We start from the raw sequence: 20173 nt of genomic DNA, 5'->3' as shown, positions 1-20173 counted from the left end.
CTCGTTATGACGTGATAATTGCGTATGTAGAACGCCATATCTGATCAATATGAAAATTTTTCAATTTCATCTAGGGTAAAAATGGTCCACAGAAAAAAAATTAATGACGTTATCGGTCACGTGATTCGGCAGCCATATTGTTTTAAAAAAACTTAAAAATCTTCTTCTCTGAAGTGGCTGAACAAATTCAAAGCGAAACTTTACACGTATGACTGCCTGTCCATGAGGAACAAAAGGTTCATACATATTATATCATAGGTCACATGCTTTCGCAGCCATATTGGATTTACCCTCAACCTTATAAAAAATACACCACTCCAAAGAAGTCCTGGCGAGGGTCTGCAATCTCTGATTGCTCTTTTCTTGTTTGTTTTGTGAGGATTTGACAAACACAAGTCTTTGATAAAAGCTGCTGTAAAAACTGTGACGTAACTCAATGCAGTATAAGTGGGTCAACTTTATTGGTAAATTAGTCTGTAGTTGTTGAGATAAGTAAGTTTTCAAGTCTAGTTATTCTTGAATTTATTGCTATATTTCAAATTAATGAAAGAATCAGGAAGAATACACAGAAAATGAAAATATAAATAATCTGATATATTTCAATGTAAATTGTGGTGGAAAAGAACTCGATTTTCCACACGATGCATCAGCATACAAAAGAGAATCTTTAATTTTGTATATACGGAGCAAGAACATTGAATGATTCACTGAAACATTCGAATGAACTTCACTAACTAGAATCCCGGAGCAATCCCTCTTTTACTCATTTGACATCCAAAAAATGGGAGGGTGAGACATTGGGCAATTCAACTACAGGGTGAGCTAATAGCCACTTGGTGAAATAACTCAGAACTGCAATACAAGGCCACTTTGGATGGAAAGGAAAGAATAACACACTCAGGGCAAAAGTTTGCAATGTTATCAACCAGGTGAGCCTGTTTCTACGCAGTGAGCAAGACCTTTTTCAGAGTAAGATATTCCTTTTATCAATATTGTTATGAATCTGGAAACCCTGTGCACTCAACATTCAGGTCCCAAAGTTAGTTATGCCAGTAAGTACGTGTGTAGTCAGGACCCCGTCTTTTTGTTTAGTGGGAAGATTAAATGTGTGCATTTTGACGTCTTTAGTTCGGTTTTACATCCAACGAATCCTCCAACAAGCCATCTAAGTAGGGTAAGAATACTGGTTCTAGCTCACTTTTCCCCATGTAAATGAATGGGGGATTTTCAGCGATTCCCTTTTTTTTCCCTAAAAATAAACCCCCTTTTTATCCGTTTTTCCCTGCTGTGCAGGGGTTTGGCTTTTTGTGAGGCAATGTTTTATGGCCGGATGCCCTTCCTGACACCAACCCTGGTCGCCTCTTACGACACACAGGGATATGGTACACCTATTTTAACCGGGGTATACACCGGCCCAGTACAGTGGTACTCATTTCGCCGACCTCGGAAGGATGACAGGCTGAGTCAACCCCCTGGTGTTAATTCAGCAGCTGAGCGGGATTCGAACTCGGGACACTGGGATCCCAAGCCGCCACCCTAACCACTAAGCCAACACCAGGCTTAGTCAACACCAGGCTTTGTATCTAGAGAACCAGGCTATCCCAAGGTATATTTATTTGTCTCCCCTTTTAACCTGGAGGTTGAACAGCTCACTCATTGAACCTATAAAGATTTGTTCATTCTCAAATTCCTTCAATAGTTTAATTTTCTTTGCACAATAATCCCCATCTAAAATATTGAAAAACAAAACATTTGAATCTTTATATTTTTTAAGATACCCCTTTTGTGCCATTACGAAATGATAAACTTCTCTTAATGCTCTTGTTTGACCACCTTCTGAGCCACATATCATTTTGAGATTATAGTAAATTGTTTTTTCATTGTTCAAGCCTGGTGTTGGCGCAGTGGTTAGGGCAGCGGCTTGGGATCCAAAAGGTCCTGAGTTCAAGCCCTGTTGGGCCACTGAATTAATACACCAGGGGGTTGACTCAGCCTGTCATCCTTCTGAGGTCGGCGAAATGAGTACCAGTGAACTGGGCCGGTGTATACCCCGGTTAAAATAGGTGTACCATATCCCTGTGTCGTAAGAGGCGACCAGGGTTGCATCAGGAAGGGCATCCGGCGTAAAACATGTGCCAAATCATGATGCGGATCATACGGATGATCCGCTGTGGCGACCCCTAACGGGAGCAGCCGAAAGAAGAAGAAGAGTTTTTTCATTGTTCAATTGATAGCCATCAAAGTTTTCAGTCCATTCAAGGATATTCATTTTTTTTTCTTTATATCCTCTAAATTACTAGTTTTTAAATTGATTCGCTTATTTGTTTTATTTGCCTTTGTTTTAGTTATTTTTTCAATAAGACTTATTTGATATTTTTCACATTCATTATGTTTTCCATTTATATACCAAGACTGAGATTTTCTCCACTCTTTAGTTTGATTAATACTTGGTTTAACCATTTATATATTGCGAAAAAACGCGGCGGTAGCCCTTAAAAAACCCTAACCCATCTTCCCATCGTTAAAACACAATCTATTCTATTCACTCTATCATACAATATCCATATGGGACACAATCTATTCCATTTTCTAAAATAAATCTCTTATCATCAAAGGCTCCTAATGCCTTTTTATTTACTTCTTCACTATATATCTTATGTTTATAACTTCTTATTGTATTCATTTTCCGATATTCTTCTTTCTTATTCATCAAACAATTATAATAATTTCTAAAAGTTATTGATTTCTTTATTACATATTTCTTTATTCCCTTTAACCTCTTATCAATCTGATCACCATACTTATAAGCATATGCCTTTGCTCTCAATCCAATAAACTCACTCATTACTTTTCCACCCAACTCATCCTTAAACTTACCAATAACCTTTTCATTCTTTTTGGAAAATAACTCACTCTTCTTGCTGAAATTACTTGTATCATATACTCCAATATTTTTCTTCATATCTTCATAAACATCATCAGTTTTTATATCTAGAATAAAACTATCAGTGTCCATATACAACAATGAAACATTTTCACCATACTCTTTCTTTAAGTCATTATACAAATAATCATACATCAATATCTTTGATAAATCAAGAACTGCTGTTCCAATATAAATTGGTTTATCCATTACAATACTTTCCTTTTTCATATGAATTGCAGAAAAGTTCTCTGAAAAAACCTCTTCTCTCTCAAAACTTGGTTTATTTATCAATCTCGAAGCTTCTTTCCAAGATGTTGCGATTCTAATGTTTTGCCTGTTTCTAACATTTTCCATAGTCTTTCCAAATACAGCATTATTCATTAATTTATAAAAGTCCCCTTCAAATTTTACTTTTGTATTTGCTCTCATATCTGTATTGAATTGAATATACTTTTTCACCCAAAGACTTTGTTTAAATTTTAAAACTCTATGAATTTTAGCTACTCTCAATCCTTCTCTCAAAAACTGTTTTAAGCTTCTCTGATGCAAAACATATCCCTCTTTATCATAGAATGTTGTTAATAACTTTTCTGTTGATTTGCCTTTAATATTAAAACTTTTATGATAATCACTGAACCATTCTTTCTTTGGGGTTTCTTTCTCACATGCAAAAGGAAGGTCTTTATGCTTATTATGAAGATCACTCAGGTACCTCAAATCAACTTCAAAATAATAACCTTCTTCTTCGTCATTCAATTCCTCTTGAGAAGAAATAACAATATTCATCAAAGCCTTTTCATAATCCTTTTCTTCCACCCACTCTAATTTACCATAAGGCAGAGATTGAGACATTGCCCATCCATACAAATTATTAGCATCAAAATACATCAAATAATTACTATCTTTTTCACTATCATAATTTGGAAGATATTTATTATTTGCTTTAGCATATCTTTTTGAACATACTTGTGATATTCCACCTCTCTTGGACTTCTCAATCATCAAAGGCATATCAACATCACTGATTAAATCTATATCTTGTTTTGTCATTTTCAACATTGCACCCCAAGCTAAACCAGGAGCTGTGAAATAGTGGGCAGGATCTAATCCATAACAATTTTTATTATGACAGAGTGATCTAAAAACCTCAAACACATCAGCTAACAATAAAACATCTGTTTTTAGATATAAATCATGATATTCTCCAAGGTTCTTTATCTTAAATATTTTCCATATTTCTTGAGCGTGTTTATATTCCTTATCACTTATCTCTTCTTCATAAAGGTTATGATAGAAACTTTCTTTTGAAGGAAGTTGTGTTTCTTTAAATCTCATAAATGAATCCATATAATCATAAGGATAAATTCCCTTACTTGTAAGAATTTTCTCTTTACTTTGAATTTCATTCCTTGTTTGAATTTCCTCTCTCGTAAGAATTCCTTCTTTAATCAGAATTTTATCTTTAATCTGAATTTCCTCTTTAGTTAGAATTTCATTCATTGTTCGAATTTTCTTTATAATTAGAATTTCATCTTCAGTTAGAATTTCTTCATGAATTTCCTCATTAATTAGAATTTCCTCTTTACTTTGAATTCTCTCTTTAATCTGAATTTCCTCTTTAGTGAGAATTTCCTCTTTTGGAAAGAATGAATTAAGATTTGGAAAAGAGTCCGTGGAGCTTAGATTTGATGTGAGGTAGGCTAGTGGTGTTCCCATAAACTTGTAAGAATCTAGAAACCTAATACGAGTTAAAGGTTTTGTGAATATCATTTTTGAAAATGAAATATACTTTTGACTTGTGTTTGTTATGGCAGAAATATTCCCTGGTGTTTTTGAAAGTTCATTTATAAATAGATGTGTATCATACTTGGCGCTGTTGTGAAGAAAGACTGGAATAAATGAAGGTAATTTATAATTAAGATTACAACAGGAATGAGCAGGACCTCTATATTTACCAGTAAGATGACAATGATCCCTAACTTTAGACTCCTTAATTTCCCCCTCACAAATATGACAGATATTGTTCTTTCTAAATTCTAATTTTTCTTCTTTGGTTAATTTCATCGGTTCATTTGTTTCTTTCATTAATTTAGTGAGTCTTATACAATCCTTTTCTAATCGTTTTACAAACTCTTGTGAAGCATTTTTTCCACTATAATGTTCAAGTTTATTATACTTTTCTCCAACAGATGATTTGATATAATAACAGAAACCACAAGGAATATGTTTTTGATATTTATTTGTATATGGTTCTTTTGGATTAGGAGAAGCAGTATTTATCTTTTTAAGGATACATTCAAAATCAGCGTATATCACAAATGGGTGCATGATAGATTTATTATAATCTTCAAAAGAAATCTTTTCACCAGGTTTAGGCATTGTAATTACAGCTGATTTATGATTACTACAATATTTTGAATGTTGTTCTAATCATTCTTTTGTATGAAATGAATTAAGACATCGCTTACAAGGATATATTTTGTTTGCTGTTCTGAATACCTGAGAAGAGATAAATCTTGATAAATTATTGATGTATGTGTAATGTGAATTCTTTCCAACACTAAAATATAAAAGATCGATGTGTGTTTCTTCATTTTTATAGTTGTTTGAAATTTTTAATATTTGAACTTTGTTTGTATCCGTTAATCCATATACATTAATAGAAAGATTATTCTTTTTCTCAAATTTAGGAATATCTGCTAGTGGCATTGGGAATTTAAAATATTTAATGTCCAAGGTATTCTCATATTTCATATATTGTTTTACTCTTTCTGAATTACATTTTGGTGCATGAAAGTGAGCAAGAACAGACCAGAGAAAACATTTATTATCATTGTTCTTAATATTAACAACTGCCTTCTTTAGTTTTATTTCTTTTGGTAATTCAATATAAGAAGAAGTTTTAAGAGGGTTTGATTTTAGAATGTGTATATCTAAAACGATGATTTTTTTAAATATTAAATCCACTTCCTACCACTGTATTATCAACATCCTCCTCTTCTCTTGATAGTTCTTCATAAACCCCACTATTCAAAAAATCTTGAAATGATGTTATAAAATGAAGATCTGTTCTCATATAAGGAGTATGTTCTTCATCTTGTCTTTTCATATTCATTTTCACTCCCATATAAAACTTTAAAGTTTTCATTTCTTTTAATGTCTTTTTAATAAATTTTTCAACATCGGGTTTCACTATTTCAATTGATTCAGCTATTGATGATGGACCGGGTTCTCCAAATTGAAAAATCCTTATTTTTATTTGCCCTTTAAATGCCCCATCAGTGTTTTCAATATAATAGTCTCCCTTTACTTTAAACTCATTTTTCTTGTGTTTTTGTGATTAAAGATGTTTATTATAACTACTCTTCAAAACATCCTTTGAACAGATATCACAAAGTTTTCTTTCCAACTCAAGAGGAGATATTTGATGAAATAGATTAAATGTGTGTTTGTTGGTTCGGAGGTGTTGTCTATAATGTTTATATTCGTGATTACAAACATCGCAGTACGTTGTATTCACCATATTTATATAATAAAACTTTGCTAAAACTAAAATTTTCTTGATGAAAATTTCGTTTAATTTATAGGTGAATCTGTGCTTAACTTGAATAAACTATTTTATTCTCCAACTTTTTCACTTAATAAATACATTGTTTCAAGACACAAAAGACAAGTTTCAATCAATCTCTTAATTTGTTAAAGATACTGAGAAATATGTCAAGGATGTAAAATTGAACAAAGATAAATATAACAACTATTGGATAAAAACTATTATGGTAAATAATATGAGTTCTTCAATTTCCTTCAGTGGAAGGACTTTTGGTATACCTGGTAGAACATCAATTAAAGTATCTCTAACAATAGTTTCTCCTCTCCTTCTAGTAATATATTCAAAACTAGAAAAAGCAATGAAACAAGAAAAAGTATCCAAAAACAAAAACCTTATGGATGAAGCTTTAGAAAGAAAAGATAAGACCATCTGTAATATGCAAGGAGAAATTTGTATTTTTTTCAACAACCCTAAAGATGTAAATCCTGATGAAATAAAGGATGTTAATATATCAGGTGAAATGACATTTCGTTCAATAGTAGTTAACGATCATTTTAAAATTACCTTTAATATAAAAAATGTTGTCGTTGAATCTGATAATGAAAAAAACTATATCGATATCAATGGTAATATTATTAAATATGAGTCAATATACAACTGAAAGTATAGAAGAATTTCAGTTTAAGTAAAGTTTTACTTTATAAATATGCTAGACTTTCCTGATTCTCCATATGACAAATTTGAGAATTGTCCTGCGTGTGAAAGACGGGGATTAAACACAGAGTCAAAAGCCTATAAACAATGTATATTCTGTGATTATCTTCTAATTAATGATAATAAAAAATATAAAAAGGAAAATAATTCTTTTAGATTTACACCAAAAATGAATTACTTTACAAGATTGATTAGAGAAATGAATGTAAAGTATGAGGGTGATAACACACCTTTCCTTACAAGGGAAGAAACTGAACGTATAAGAGAAATGTTCAAAGGATTGTTGTTATATATTATTCATGGATGTAATTTTCAGGGAAATATCAACACAAGATATTGTATAAATAAAATAATGGATTATCTTGAAATTAAACCTGAACTTAGGATAAAATATAGAGTTTCTAAAAAAGCCAATAATAAATTAAATAACCTGTTTTCTAAATATATAAATGAATGATTTTTTACCCATTTGGGAAAATAAGATAAAATTTAACAACCATTAAAATCTCCCAAATTCATTAAGATGTCTCATAGTTGGTTCAAGTGGATGTGGAAAAACCTGCTTACTTTTAAAAATGCTCCTCACTCCCAACTTTTTAGATTATGATAATTTAATAATTTTCACAAAGTCGAGTTTTCAACCAGAGTATCAACTACTCTCACAAGGTTTTAATGCTGGTCTTCAAAAAGAAGATATAATCGGTTTATTTAAACATCAAAAAAACCTAAATGATTATAACATTGAAGATATAATTCAACTATTTTGTGATACACAGAGATGTAAAAAGAAATCAAATCCTATAACTTATATTCTTAGTGATAATACGGATGATATACCGTCTCCCCAAGATTTGGATAAATCAAAAAAGAACCTCGTTATCTTTGATGATTGTGTTAATGAGAGAAACCAAACGGTAATGGACAGCTACTACACAAGAGGGAGACATTCTTCTTGTAATTGTATTTATCTGAGTCAATCGTACTTTCAACTTCCTCGTCGTTCCATCAGAAACAATGCTAATACTTTTATTTTATTCAAGTTAAATTCAATAGATATCAATAATTTTTGGAGAGATAATTGTTCTACATTATGTAGAAAAATAAATTTGAGGATGACATGAAGCACACGACTGAAAAATATAAATATATTGTTGTGAAACAAGATGAGATATTAAGGGATATATTTTTTGTTTTATAAACAATTACATATATAAATGACAACTATTATTATAAATCTTGTGGGTAAATCTGCTTCTGGAAAAAACTTTCATAAATCAAGGTTCTTGTGTAGTACAAATGAGAATATTGTAAATTTACTTAAAAAACACCCCATGATACGCATTGTATCAACAACAACTAGAGCAATAAGACCTGGAGAAGTAAAAGGTGAAGATTATCACTATATTTCATTGGAGGAACATATGCGATTGAAGAATGAAGGACAAATATTTGAGGAGGTTTCTCTTGGTACAACAAAATATTCACATTGTAAGAGTGAGTTAAGGAAACTAAAATCTGGTGGTGTTGGGATATTAGAAACTAATCCAGAAGGAACGAGACAAATTATTAAATATCTGAGCGGGGTGAAGATTTTATCATTCGGTTTTGATGTTGATGAAGAAACTCAACGTAAACGTATGAAAAGCAGAGATGCAAGGATTAGTGAAGAAGAAATTACAACTCGCATTAATGTTAATAAAGAATTTGATGAAATATTTAAAGAAAAGGATTTATTTGAACACATCTACTTGGATGATGAAGAAAAGGAAAATTTCCCTGTTGATCTTTACAATTCATTAAATGATATTTTACAATAAATAAATGGATGCAAAAGAAAGAGCAAGAAGATTTAAGGAACATCAAGAGTTGGTTTCAAAAGTTGTAAAACAGCAGGAAGACATAAAGAAGAAATGCAGACAGAAACTAACGGGCAAAGAAGCATTTGAAAGAAAACAAGAGAAATTTTTTAAACCACTTTTAAAAACTTCCCAAGAAAAAATGAAAGATGTTTCCACAGTTCCCACAGTAGAATATACTCCCAGAAAGCTCCAAATATTAAAAGATTTCAGTCAAATGACGGAGGAAGAATTAGAGCATATTGGAGAATTAGAATATGATGATGAAGGTTTATTTCAACCACTGGAAGAGATTAATCAACCCCTGATTATATTGTGAATGCTGTTCAAAACAATGAATATTCAGCGGATTCAAAAACCAAAGCAGGACTCATTCCAACAGAACAACCAGCAATATTTCATCTTGTTCAAGAAAAGGTATTGATATTTAATGATGAATTAAGGTTCTTGGGTTCTGCTCAACCCCCTGTTAAACTAACTCTGAGATTAATGTTTCTTCTCACAAAAGATGGAAGACAAGGTTCAACTGTGAGGGATGAATCAAAGTATATTGATAAACAATTGGATATGGAAAATAATGATGATAGAGTATATATTGATCTGCTGAACACTCTAAATTATAAGGTTATTCTTTCTGGTAAAAGTAGGAAGAATGAGAAGGAGAAACACATTATTCAGGCTTTAAGTATCCTTGGTTCAGGTGTTAGTTTTCTTCCAAATGACCCATCGCAATTAGTTAATAGACTATTGTTGTTGTTCGGCAGTAAGAAGGCTGGAAATAACAATTGTTTTAATTAAGCATCAGCCATTTTAGACCAGTTGATGAACATGAAAATAATTAATAAATATCAATATAAAGACATTTTATCTCATATTAAATAAGATGAGAAGCACAATCCTTAGTTTCAATTTCACAACAAGCAAACACACATCTTCATTCCCATACCCACTACAACTTGACACAACAAAAGAATATGAGGCATCTTTATTGTCCATGGAAACTTATAATACCTTATTTAATATAACCGAGAAAAATGACAAGTTTAGTTATAATCCGGGAAGTGGATACAAAACGATAACAGTCTCACCTGGAGCATATGAGATTTCTCAAATATCTTCCGAAATTGCTCGTCTTATGAAAGAACAGGGTGATGAACCAAAAAATATTGTTATAAACATTCAAAAACATACTTCAAAATCAACGATTAAAGTTAAAAATAACTACAAGGTTGATTTCACAATTGATAATTCATTTAGAGAGTTATTGGGTTTCTCCTCAAAAAAGATTGAAACTAATGGGACGTTTTACAGTGATAATGTCATTCAAATATCCTCGGGAATAAATTCAGTGTTAATTCACTGTGATTTGATTGATAGTGCTTATAATGATGGAAAAAAAAACAAATACAATATTTTCATTCAGCGCATACTCAACCCCAATTGGTTATAAATTCAATATGGAACCCAAAAATTTGGTTTATCTACCTGTGTCAGGAAAAACCATACACAGAGTAAATTTTAGGATAACCGACCAAGATAATCGTGTGATTTATTTTATTGGAGAAGTTATATCCATCAGAATTCACCTACGTGAAGTTTTCCAATAAATAAATAAATACGATGGTTATTGTGAGGAAACACGAGTTGGGAAAATATAAAATAATTACAGGGGATGGGATGTTCCTTTCCCCGTACTCCAAGGGTGAAGGTATGTATCTTGGTAGAGGATACTATAAACCTAAGAGACAAAGTGGTGTTGGACATCAATTTAGAGGAGATGGTATAATTGATACTCTAATGGGTATTGGTTCAACTATTCTTAAACATAAAGATCTAATTGGTTCAACTGCTTCTGCTGTGGGAAATGTAGCAGGTGTTGTAAAGAGTATAAAAGATGCTCAGAAGGAATCTCATAAATTACAAGCAATAAAAGAAATTAAGAAAAGCAAAACTCAGTTGTCCCCCCAAGAACGACAGAAAATAATTCAAATACTTGGATCAGGGTTTCAAAAGTTTTAACATCTTTTTTCCTAAATAAATACAAGTATGGAAGCAATTGCTAGTATCTATGATTTGGATGATACGATTATTATCTCAAACTCCACTAAAAAAGAAGATTACTTCAAGGTAAATGCAATAACTGGAACAGACTGGAATACGAATGGTACAAAAAGTTTTGAAATAAATAATCAACAAACCTATTTGAATCTCTCCGAAAGTTTCTTGTTGTGTAAATTTAAATTCAATAAAGCTGGGAATAACACAAACGCTACACTTGTAAATGATTTCTTCTGGAAAATGTTTGATAGTGTGCGTTTGTATATTGGAACACAAGAAGTTGAAGCGGTTGATTATGTCTCTGCTGTATCTGAAATGATGAAATTTACACTCTATACATTCAGTGAAAGAATGGGAAAGGGGTCTGTCGAAGGTTTTATTCCTGATATGTCAACGGGAACAAACACAGACCCTGGATATACTCAAAGGAAAGGAATGTATAATGATGATACAAAAGCAGAAAATAGTTTTACTGTGGCAGTTCCTCTTAAAGGTATGTTTGGATTTTGTGATCATGATAAAGTTCTGTATGGTCTTAAAATTAGATTTCAACTACAAAGGAATGATAATGAAAATGGATTGCTTTTTGGTGTTGGTAATGCTTTTCGTGATCAGAATAAATTTGTAATTGAGGAGATGAGTTGGTATATCAGTGAATATACTCCTAATCTTAAAACAGAAGAGATGTTGAATCGAAGACTTAACTCAAAGAAACCACTCAGTGTATCATACCTCAAAAGAAGATGTCAACACGTTAAACTCAACCAAACTACTTACACGTGGAATTTGGGTGTTCTGGAAGGAAAGCCACGATATCTGTGGATCATTTTTAAAAAGCCAGATGGTGATACTGTGACTGATAAGAATAATGCATTGAGTGATAATGCTAAGGTGAAACAACTTCGCGTTTCTCCAGATGGAACATTTTATCTACGAGATAGATTGGAAATTAATTGGGAAAAAAATGATTTTGCTGAAGCATACAAGTCTTACCAAAAGGTGTGTGAAAGTAATGGAAATAAAGAACCTATTTTGGATATGACAGCATTTAAAAGTTTGTATACAATCTATGCGTTTGACCTGAGCGCTCAAAAGGAAACTATAAAGTCTAATCGAGTGGATACTTCCCTATACATTGAAAGAGGAGAGAGTGAAGAAGTTGATACATATTGTTTGCTTTTGGAAGAAACAGAATTACAGATTAATACAGATAATGGTGTGATGATTAGTCTCACATAATTTTTTGTTAAATAAATAAGTGGCAAAGTACCAACTGGGGTATATGTTAATCAAATCAATCTTCATTAACTATCATCTTGTGTTCAAAATCAAAAGCCTTGTACGATTAACGTTAATACAATTCAGAGAAAAGGAGCAGTAAGAATTGATGTTTTGCTCTCAAGAGAACAGGTTAAAATCTTGAATGACACTGGCTTACTTAAAATTAAAATGACAAAACCAATGTTGAAAAAATATTCAATAAGAGAGACGAGTGGAGGATTTCTCCCATTTCTAATTCCTTTATTTGCTGGTTTAAGTACGGTTGGAGCATTGACGGGTGGTATTTCAACAGCGGTGAAAACTGCCAACGAAAGGAAGGCTCAACTCCAGGCTCAAAAAGAATTGGAAAGACATAACAAAGAGTTGGAGAAACAAATTAGTGGAAGTGGTGTAATTGTAGATTTTGCTGAAAAACTTGAAGGTCTGCCTGATAAAGCGAGATTGTTAGTTGGAGATATGCTTTCTTCTATAGCACAAGCAGGTGTAAAATTAACGAAAAGAGGTAATGGATTATATCTTTCTAATAAATAAATGAGCATTGATGAGTGGTTTAAAGAATTTGGAAAGAATACATCAAATTTACAACTTGTCAAATATTGTAAGAAATTAAAAATTCATAATGTGGTTATTTGTACGAGAGATGAATTAACAAATGTGCCGAAACATACAAAGAATATTATTATGAACTGAGAAGATAATAATGGGAACGGTTCTCATTGGGTTTGTATTTTTAATAGTCAAGACAAATATTATTTTGATAGTTTTGGTCTTCCACCACCTGTTGAAGTCATAAAATTCTTACAGCATGGTGTTTATTAAACATTTTACGTCCAAGAATTAAATTCCAAGTGTTGTGGACAATTATGTCCATATGTGTGATTTCAACTCAACAAAAATAAAAAATTTATGACATTATTTTTAATCTAATATAAATGACTTATGTTGGTAAAGATGGTTCTATCTTTGGTGTATCTCAAGAACTGGATATTGATTTATCAAATTATTATACAAAGGCACAGGCTGAACGACATAAATATAATATAACCAAAAATATTAACATGAAAAATGCTTATAAATTAAAAAATTATCCAACCCCAACTGAAGCGAATGACTTGGTGAGATTAAGTGATTTATCACAATATATATACTTAAATAAAACGGCTGTGTATTCCAAAGATACAGAAGTGTTGATATTATCTCCAGGTCATACAGAATTCACAGTTCGAATTAAAATAAATTTTTATAAAGAAGGGCGTGTCGTTTGTATGAGAATAGAACAATGGGGGTATGATATGAATGATTTAGGGTATAATTGGTCATTTAAAATTAACCTCGAAGACCTGGAACAATTAAATCAGTCTCGTAAGGAATAATATTATCCACTTGGTATAAAGAATGAGTTTTGTGGGGCTACGATTAGTAAACAACAAATAAAAGAATTTAATCAGGGTAAATATAATAATGGTTTTGCCCTTGTTTATCTCATGAAAACAGAAAAAACAGGATTATATATAATAAGTAAGGAAATACAAAATGATTTAACTATGGGAAGATGGGGAGGTGTTTCGTGCCATAATATTATTCTAACATATATTTCTAATACATAAATGACAGCAAGAAGGCTTCAAGAAAATTATCATTTCTGTGTTCAAGCATACCTTCAAGAAAAGGGTATTCGGTATTTTAATAAATATGTTCTACAACATAAGAATGAGGTATTTTCAATAAAAGATTGGCATTATGCTGATGTTGATAAACCGACAACTTTAGATTTAATTAGAATGTTAAATAATGAAAAAATTATAAAGTTAAGAAAAGGTAAGGCTCTTTTAGAAATTCAAAAGAAATTTTATTGTTTTCCTGGTGTAAAAAAAATTATTTTGGATACAGGAATAACAAGAAATCCTGATGAATATATGTATAATATTCTATGGGGTGTAAGCGATTCAGGGATAGTAAGGGATGAGGAAGGAGTTGAAGAAGAGAGGGAAGAGGAGGAAAAGGAGAAGGAGGAGAGGGAGAAGAAAGAGAAGGAGGAAAAGGAGAAGAGAGAGAAGGAGGAAAGAGAGAAGAGAGAGAGGGATGAAAGGGAGAAGAGAGAGAAGGAGGAGAGGGAGGAGAGGGAGGAAAGAGAGAGAATGAATAAATCTCAAAATATGGAAACCAGTGAGATTAAAAAAAGATTAGGGGTATTACAGAAAATAACTCAACCCACCGAGGAGGAAAACAAAGAATTGACAAGTCTATTTGCAATATTTTCTTCAAGACTATTGACATCGCCAAGCTATTCATTTTAATTCAAGTTTTTCATTTTTATTTTTTTTCTTAAATAAATGGAGGAGAGAGTGAAGGCATTTCTAAGGATTCTTTATGTTTTAAAAATTAAGATTCAAATGTGCATGTTGGAAACTAAAAAGGTTTTTGCACTCTGCAGGAATTTTTCACATAAATAAATGAGTTATTGTCTCAAATGTAAAAAGAAAACTAATACTAAAAATATTTCATATATTAAAAGTAAAAATAACAGGGTTATACAAAAAGGTATATGTTCGGTGTGTGGTTCAAAAAAAAAATCAATTTATCTCCAAACACAAACGAGGAGGAGATATACAAAAGTTTTTATCAGGAAGTAAATTTACAACTACTGGAATACCAGAGGAATTACATCTTCCAGGGTATTCTTTCTGTGGTCCAGGCACAAACTTGGATAAAAGATTAGATTAGGCAGACAATCCTAAATTCTGGAGTAAGCCTATCAATAGAGTTGATGAAGTGTGCATGAGACACGATATTGATTATGGGAATACCACAACGTTGGAAGAAAAGCATGAAGCCGATAGCGAAATGTTGTATAATTTGTCTCTGATACAAAATCCAACCTTGAGAGAAAAAGTTGATAGGTTCATCGTGAAGAAGATGATCAGTGCTAAATTGAAACTTGGACTTGGAAATTCAAAAAACTTGTAAGCTCTAATGATGTCATTAAGATTGAAGAGCAATTAGCTGATGAATTACATAAACCAATATTCACAAAGTTTCAGAGAAGGAAAGTTTATTCCAAGGAAGTAGATTATATCTGGTCTGCTGATTTGATTGAACTCAATAATCATAAGGGGTACAAGTATGCTTTAACCGTTATTGATTTGAGGAGCAGATATGCGTGGGGTGTACCATTAAAAAACAAACCAGGTAATACTCTTATGTTAGCCTTTCAACAGATATTTAATAAAAGTAAGAGAAAACCTAAAAAATTGTGGACTGATGAGGGTAGAGAGTTTTATAACAAGACATTTATGAATTTTCTAAAAAATAACAGTATTACATTATACAGTACCTTTAATGAAGGGAAGGCAGTTGTTGTTGAACGTTTTAATCGTACCTTAAAAGAGAGACTATATAAAAAATTCACACAACTCGGTTCACAACAATGGTCATCTTTTATTCAGGATATTGTGGATAAGTATAATGACACGATTCACACGTCAACAAATATGAAACCATCAGAAACATTTACAAAATTAAAATATGAAAAAGAGATTAATGTCAGAAAACCTAAGTTCAAAGTTGGTGATATCGTAAGAATATATAGGTGGAAATCTCATTTTGCAAAGGGTTTTACTGAACGATGGACGAAAGAACTTTTTAAAATTGTTGATGTAATAGACACGGTTCCTTGGACTTATAAGATATATGATTTGGAAGGGGAAGAGATTTTAGGTTCATTTTATTCACAGGAATTACAAAAGACAAAGATAAATTGAAATTTTTTGACTCCGCCCCTTTTTGACTCCACCCACACACGCCCCACCCACACAAACCCCACACAAACCCCACCACACACAAACCCCTCACAAGCTCCAATAAATTGAAATTTTTTGACTCCGCCCCTTTTTGACTCCACCCACACACGCCCCTCCCACCGAAGCCCCGCCCACACAAACCCCACACAAACCCCACCCCACACAAGCTCCACACAAACTCCACCCCACACAAGCTCCACCCCACACAAGCTCCACACACACACAAGCTCCACCGATATTCATCATATTCACATAGTTAGTGATTAGTTAATTAGTTCCCCACACACAAGTTTATTTAATTAAAAAATATCCACCCATCCACACAAGCTCCACTCATCCACCCATCCCCCCAATCTCTCCACCCATCCATTAATCCACACAAACCTCATCCACATAAGCCTCATCCACATTCACCCCTCCCACACAAGCCCCACCCACATAAACCCCTGCCCACATAAACCCCCCCCACACAAGCCCTGCCTACACAAGCTCCACACAAAAACTCCACACACATAAACCCTGTCCACAGAAGCCGCTCGCACACAAGCTGCACCCACAAAAACGGCGCCCACACAAGCCCGACCCACACAAGCCCCACCCACACACACCCCACCCACACAAGCCCCTCCCACACACACAAGCCCCGCCCACACAAGCCCCGCCCACACAAGCCCCACCCCCCTCATCCCCCCTGTGCCCCTCCCCACCTTTGACCCACCACCTCCCTCATCCCACCCCCCACCCTTCCCCACCCACACACATGGGGAGGGGAGGGATGGGATGAGGGGGTGATGGGTCATTGGGGGAGCGCACCTATCCCCCTTCATGTTTTGATCCTCTTCTTGAAATTCAGAATCAAGTAATTGTAAACAAAACAAATATAATTTATTAATATTGAAAATATTAAATATTCATTTGTGAGAATGTATAATCTTTCCCAGCAATCTTCTTCAGATGTCTTGTGATTTCGAAACTCAGACACCATATTCTGTTTTGAAACAAAAGTGGATAATAATTAGGTTTTATAAAGATAATTACATGGTGATATGAGTAAACCTCGTTGACCACTGAATTAACACACCAGGAGCCTGTCATCCTTTCAAGGTCAATAAAATGAATTCCAGTGTACTGACAAAACCGCGTCCAAACTAATGATGCAACCAACATAAGATGACATTCTAAAGAGAGAGTGATATTAATAATAATTCAGAAACATTTACCTCCAGAAAATCATGTGTTGTACAAGATTGCTTCAACAGCTGATGTTGTGTGATAGTGCTGAAAAAAAAAATAAAAAAAAGTCAAGGGTATAGATGAAGAGACAGACAGAGAGAGATACAAACAGACAGGGAAAGCGACACACACACACACGCATATATATATATATATATATATATATATATATATATATATATATATATATATATATATATATATATATATATATATATACACACACACACAGACACATATATATATATATATATATATATATATATATATATATATATATATATATATATATATACATACACACACACACAGACACATATATATATATATATATATATATATATATATATATATATATATATATATATATATATATATATACACACACACACACACACACACGTGAAAGCCTGGTGTTGGCGCAGTGGTAAGGGCAGCGGCTTGGGATCCGAAAGGTCATGAGTTCAAGCCCCGTTGGGCCACTGAATTAATACACCAGGGGGTTGACTCAGCCTGTCATCCTTCCGAGGTCGGCAAAATGAGTGCCAGTGTACTGGGCCGGTGTATACCCCGGTTAAAATAGGTGTACCATTTCCCTGTGTCGTAAGAAGCGACCAGGGTTGCGTCAGGAAGGGCATCCGGCGTAAAACATGTGCCAAATCACAATGCGGATCATACGGATGATCCGCTGTGGCGACCCCTAAAGGGAGCAGCCGAAAGAAAAAGATACACACACACACGTGTCTCACCATTGGTTTAATTCATTCGAGATCAGAGGTCGTGATAAGACTTCGTACCACTCATTATAAATGTCTTTCAATTCTCTTCTAAAATCATTGATCTCTTCAGTAAGAGTATTCATTTGATGCACCTCATCGTGATATATAAACTCAATTTCTTCCAACGGCCTGTCAGGAAAAAAATATGTATATATCAGAATTATCATGATTTAATTAATAATCATTTGCTTCATCGTTCAAAGAGAAAACCATACACAAACTTACCAACTTTGTGTTGAGCTGTTTTGTTCATCGGAAGAAAGATCGCTCATGTCTCAGTTGTAAAAATGAAAATCCCGTCTGGCAGAAACTTTGTCTGGTGAATCACTTATAAGGCAACGACGAGGAAATTACCTAAGCATTGGGTGCGGCCACAGGAAATGACAGCTTGGAAAATAACTGGGCGATTGTATGAATCATTTACAAAACATACTGAAAATGGTTTTGATTCAAATGTTTTCAGTTCGTGTTCTGAGATAAAATATAAACACGAGACCTTGTCTCACAGAATAGTTCCTGTTTTTTCACAGCATGACTGTCTAAAACCACTTCCTCATTCACACAGCACGACGTGTCAACAAAAACACTTCCTCATTTTCACGGCATGAACTGAAAACATTTGAAACAATTTACTATAATCTCAAAATGATATGTGGCTCAGGAGGTGGTCAAACAAGAGCATTAAGAGAAGTTTATCATTTCGTAATGGCACAAAAGGGGTATCTTAAAAAATATAAAGATTCAAATGTTTTGTTTTTCAATATTTTAGATGGGGATTATTGTGCAAAGAAAATTAAACTATTGAAGGAATTTGAGAATGAACAAATCTTTATAGGTTCAATGAGTGAGCTGTTCAACCTCCAGGTTAAAAGGGGAGACAAATAAATATACCTTGGGATAGCCTGGTTATATATATATATACAAAGCCTGGTGTTGACTAAGCCTGGTGTTGGCTTAGTGGTTAGAGTGGCGGCTTGGGATCCCAGTGTCCCGCTCAGCTGCTGAATTAATACCAGGGGGTTGTCTCAGCCTGTCATCCTTCTGAGGTCGGCGAAATGAGTACCACTGTACTGGGCTGGTGTATACCCTGGTTAAAATAGGTGTACCATATCCCTGTGTGTCATAAGAGGCGACCAGGGTTGGTGTCAGGAAGGGCATCCGGCCATAAAACATTGCCTCACAAAAAGCCAAACCCCTGCACAGCAGGGAAAAACGGATAAAAAGGGGGTTTATTTTTAGGAAAAAAAAAAGGGAATCGCTGAAAATCCCCCATTCATTTACATGGGGAAAAGTGAGCTAGAACCAGTATTCTTACCCTACTCATCTAACAACCAACAACCATCCTATCTGCATGACCCAACCTGCCCATCACGTGCCATAACCACCCGTTGGCTGCTCGTACCTTGACTTGCCGAGAGGGGGAGGGGGCTCACGGTTCCAGTCCTCGGCTCGTAGTTCTTGTATGGCTTTTTCAGCATTGACCCTGTTACTCTTCGCGAGCAAAGCCACGTGGAGAATATGGGGTCTCCGAACAGGGGCCACAGCTCCGCCCTGGTAGGGTGCGGCCATAGGCCAATGAGGGATGGACAGCAAGATGAATCTCGCTAAGGCCCCTCCACGTGTGGGAGGAGATGTATATCCCCGAGCAAACTCGTTTGTCGTTTGTCGTTGGCGTTGGTGCTGGGAGATCTTGAGTACTTGAGACAAGTTGGTTGATGGTGGTTGGGCTGGAGAGTGAGTGAACCAGCCTGTTCATGGAGCCTTGGTGGGTCCCCTCCGTGACCCTGATCTCCGCCCCGGAGCTCCAATTGTTACACGCGGCTGCCGCCACGAGCCACGAGTCCCACACGTGCCGCTGGGACCTTCGACGACCCACAGGTGCCCATCCAAACTCTGACCCCCAGCTCGTCTCTCTCATCGGCTTGAGGGTCCAATAAAAACTCTAGGGTTTCTTTTCTTTTTGTGATTGATGTGAT

At 34.2% G+C, this 20173-nt stretch overlaps 2 protein-coding genes and 1 long non-coding RNA gene across 4 annotated transcripts in view; 2 read left to right on the top strand and 1 right to left on the bottom strand.

Annotated features, from left to right (window-relative positions):
* Window positions 1–20173, top strand: part of LOC147027062 (uncharacterized) — a 514850-nt gene that overhangs the window by 468679 nt on the left and 25998 nt on the right. The gene's annotated exons all lie outside the window — the stretch shown is intronic.
* The window catches only part of LOC147027063 (uncharacterized), a 209948-nt gene that overhangs the window by 187072 nt on the left and 2703 nt on the right, over window positions 1–20173 (top strand). The gene's annotated exons all lie outside the window — the stretch shown is intronic.
* Window positions 17010–18401, bottom strand: LOC147027064 (uncharacterized). The gene is made up of 3 exons (XR_015058664.1): window positions 18168–18401; window positions 17406–17463; window positions 17010–17173 (listed from the first exon to the last, which is right to left on the bottom strand). It is a non-coding gene; the product is annotated as an uncharacterized LOC147027064 (long non-coding RNA).

Source organism: Eptatretus burgeri, chromosome 5 (genome assembly GCF_056783735.1).
Source record: "Eptatretus burgeri isolate ZD-2024b chromosome 5, Ebu_testis_v1, whole genome shotgun sequence".
In the NCBI taxonomy this organism is placed as follows: Eukaryota; Metazoa; Chordata; class Myxini; order Myxiniformes; family Myxinidae; genus Eptatretus; species Eptatretus burgeri.
The sequence above is the reverse complement of the archived record's forward strand: the minus strand, read 5'-3'. Positions and strand labels throughout refer to the sequence as shown.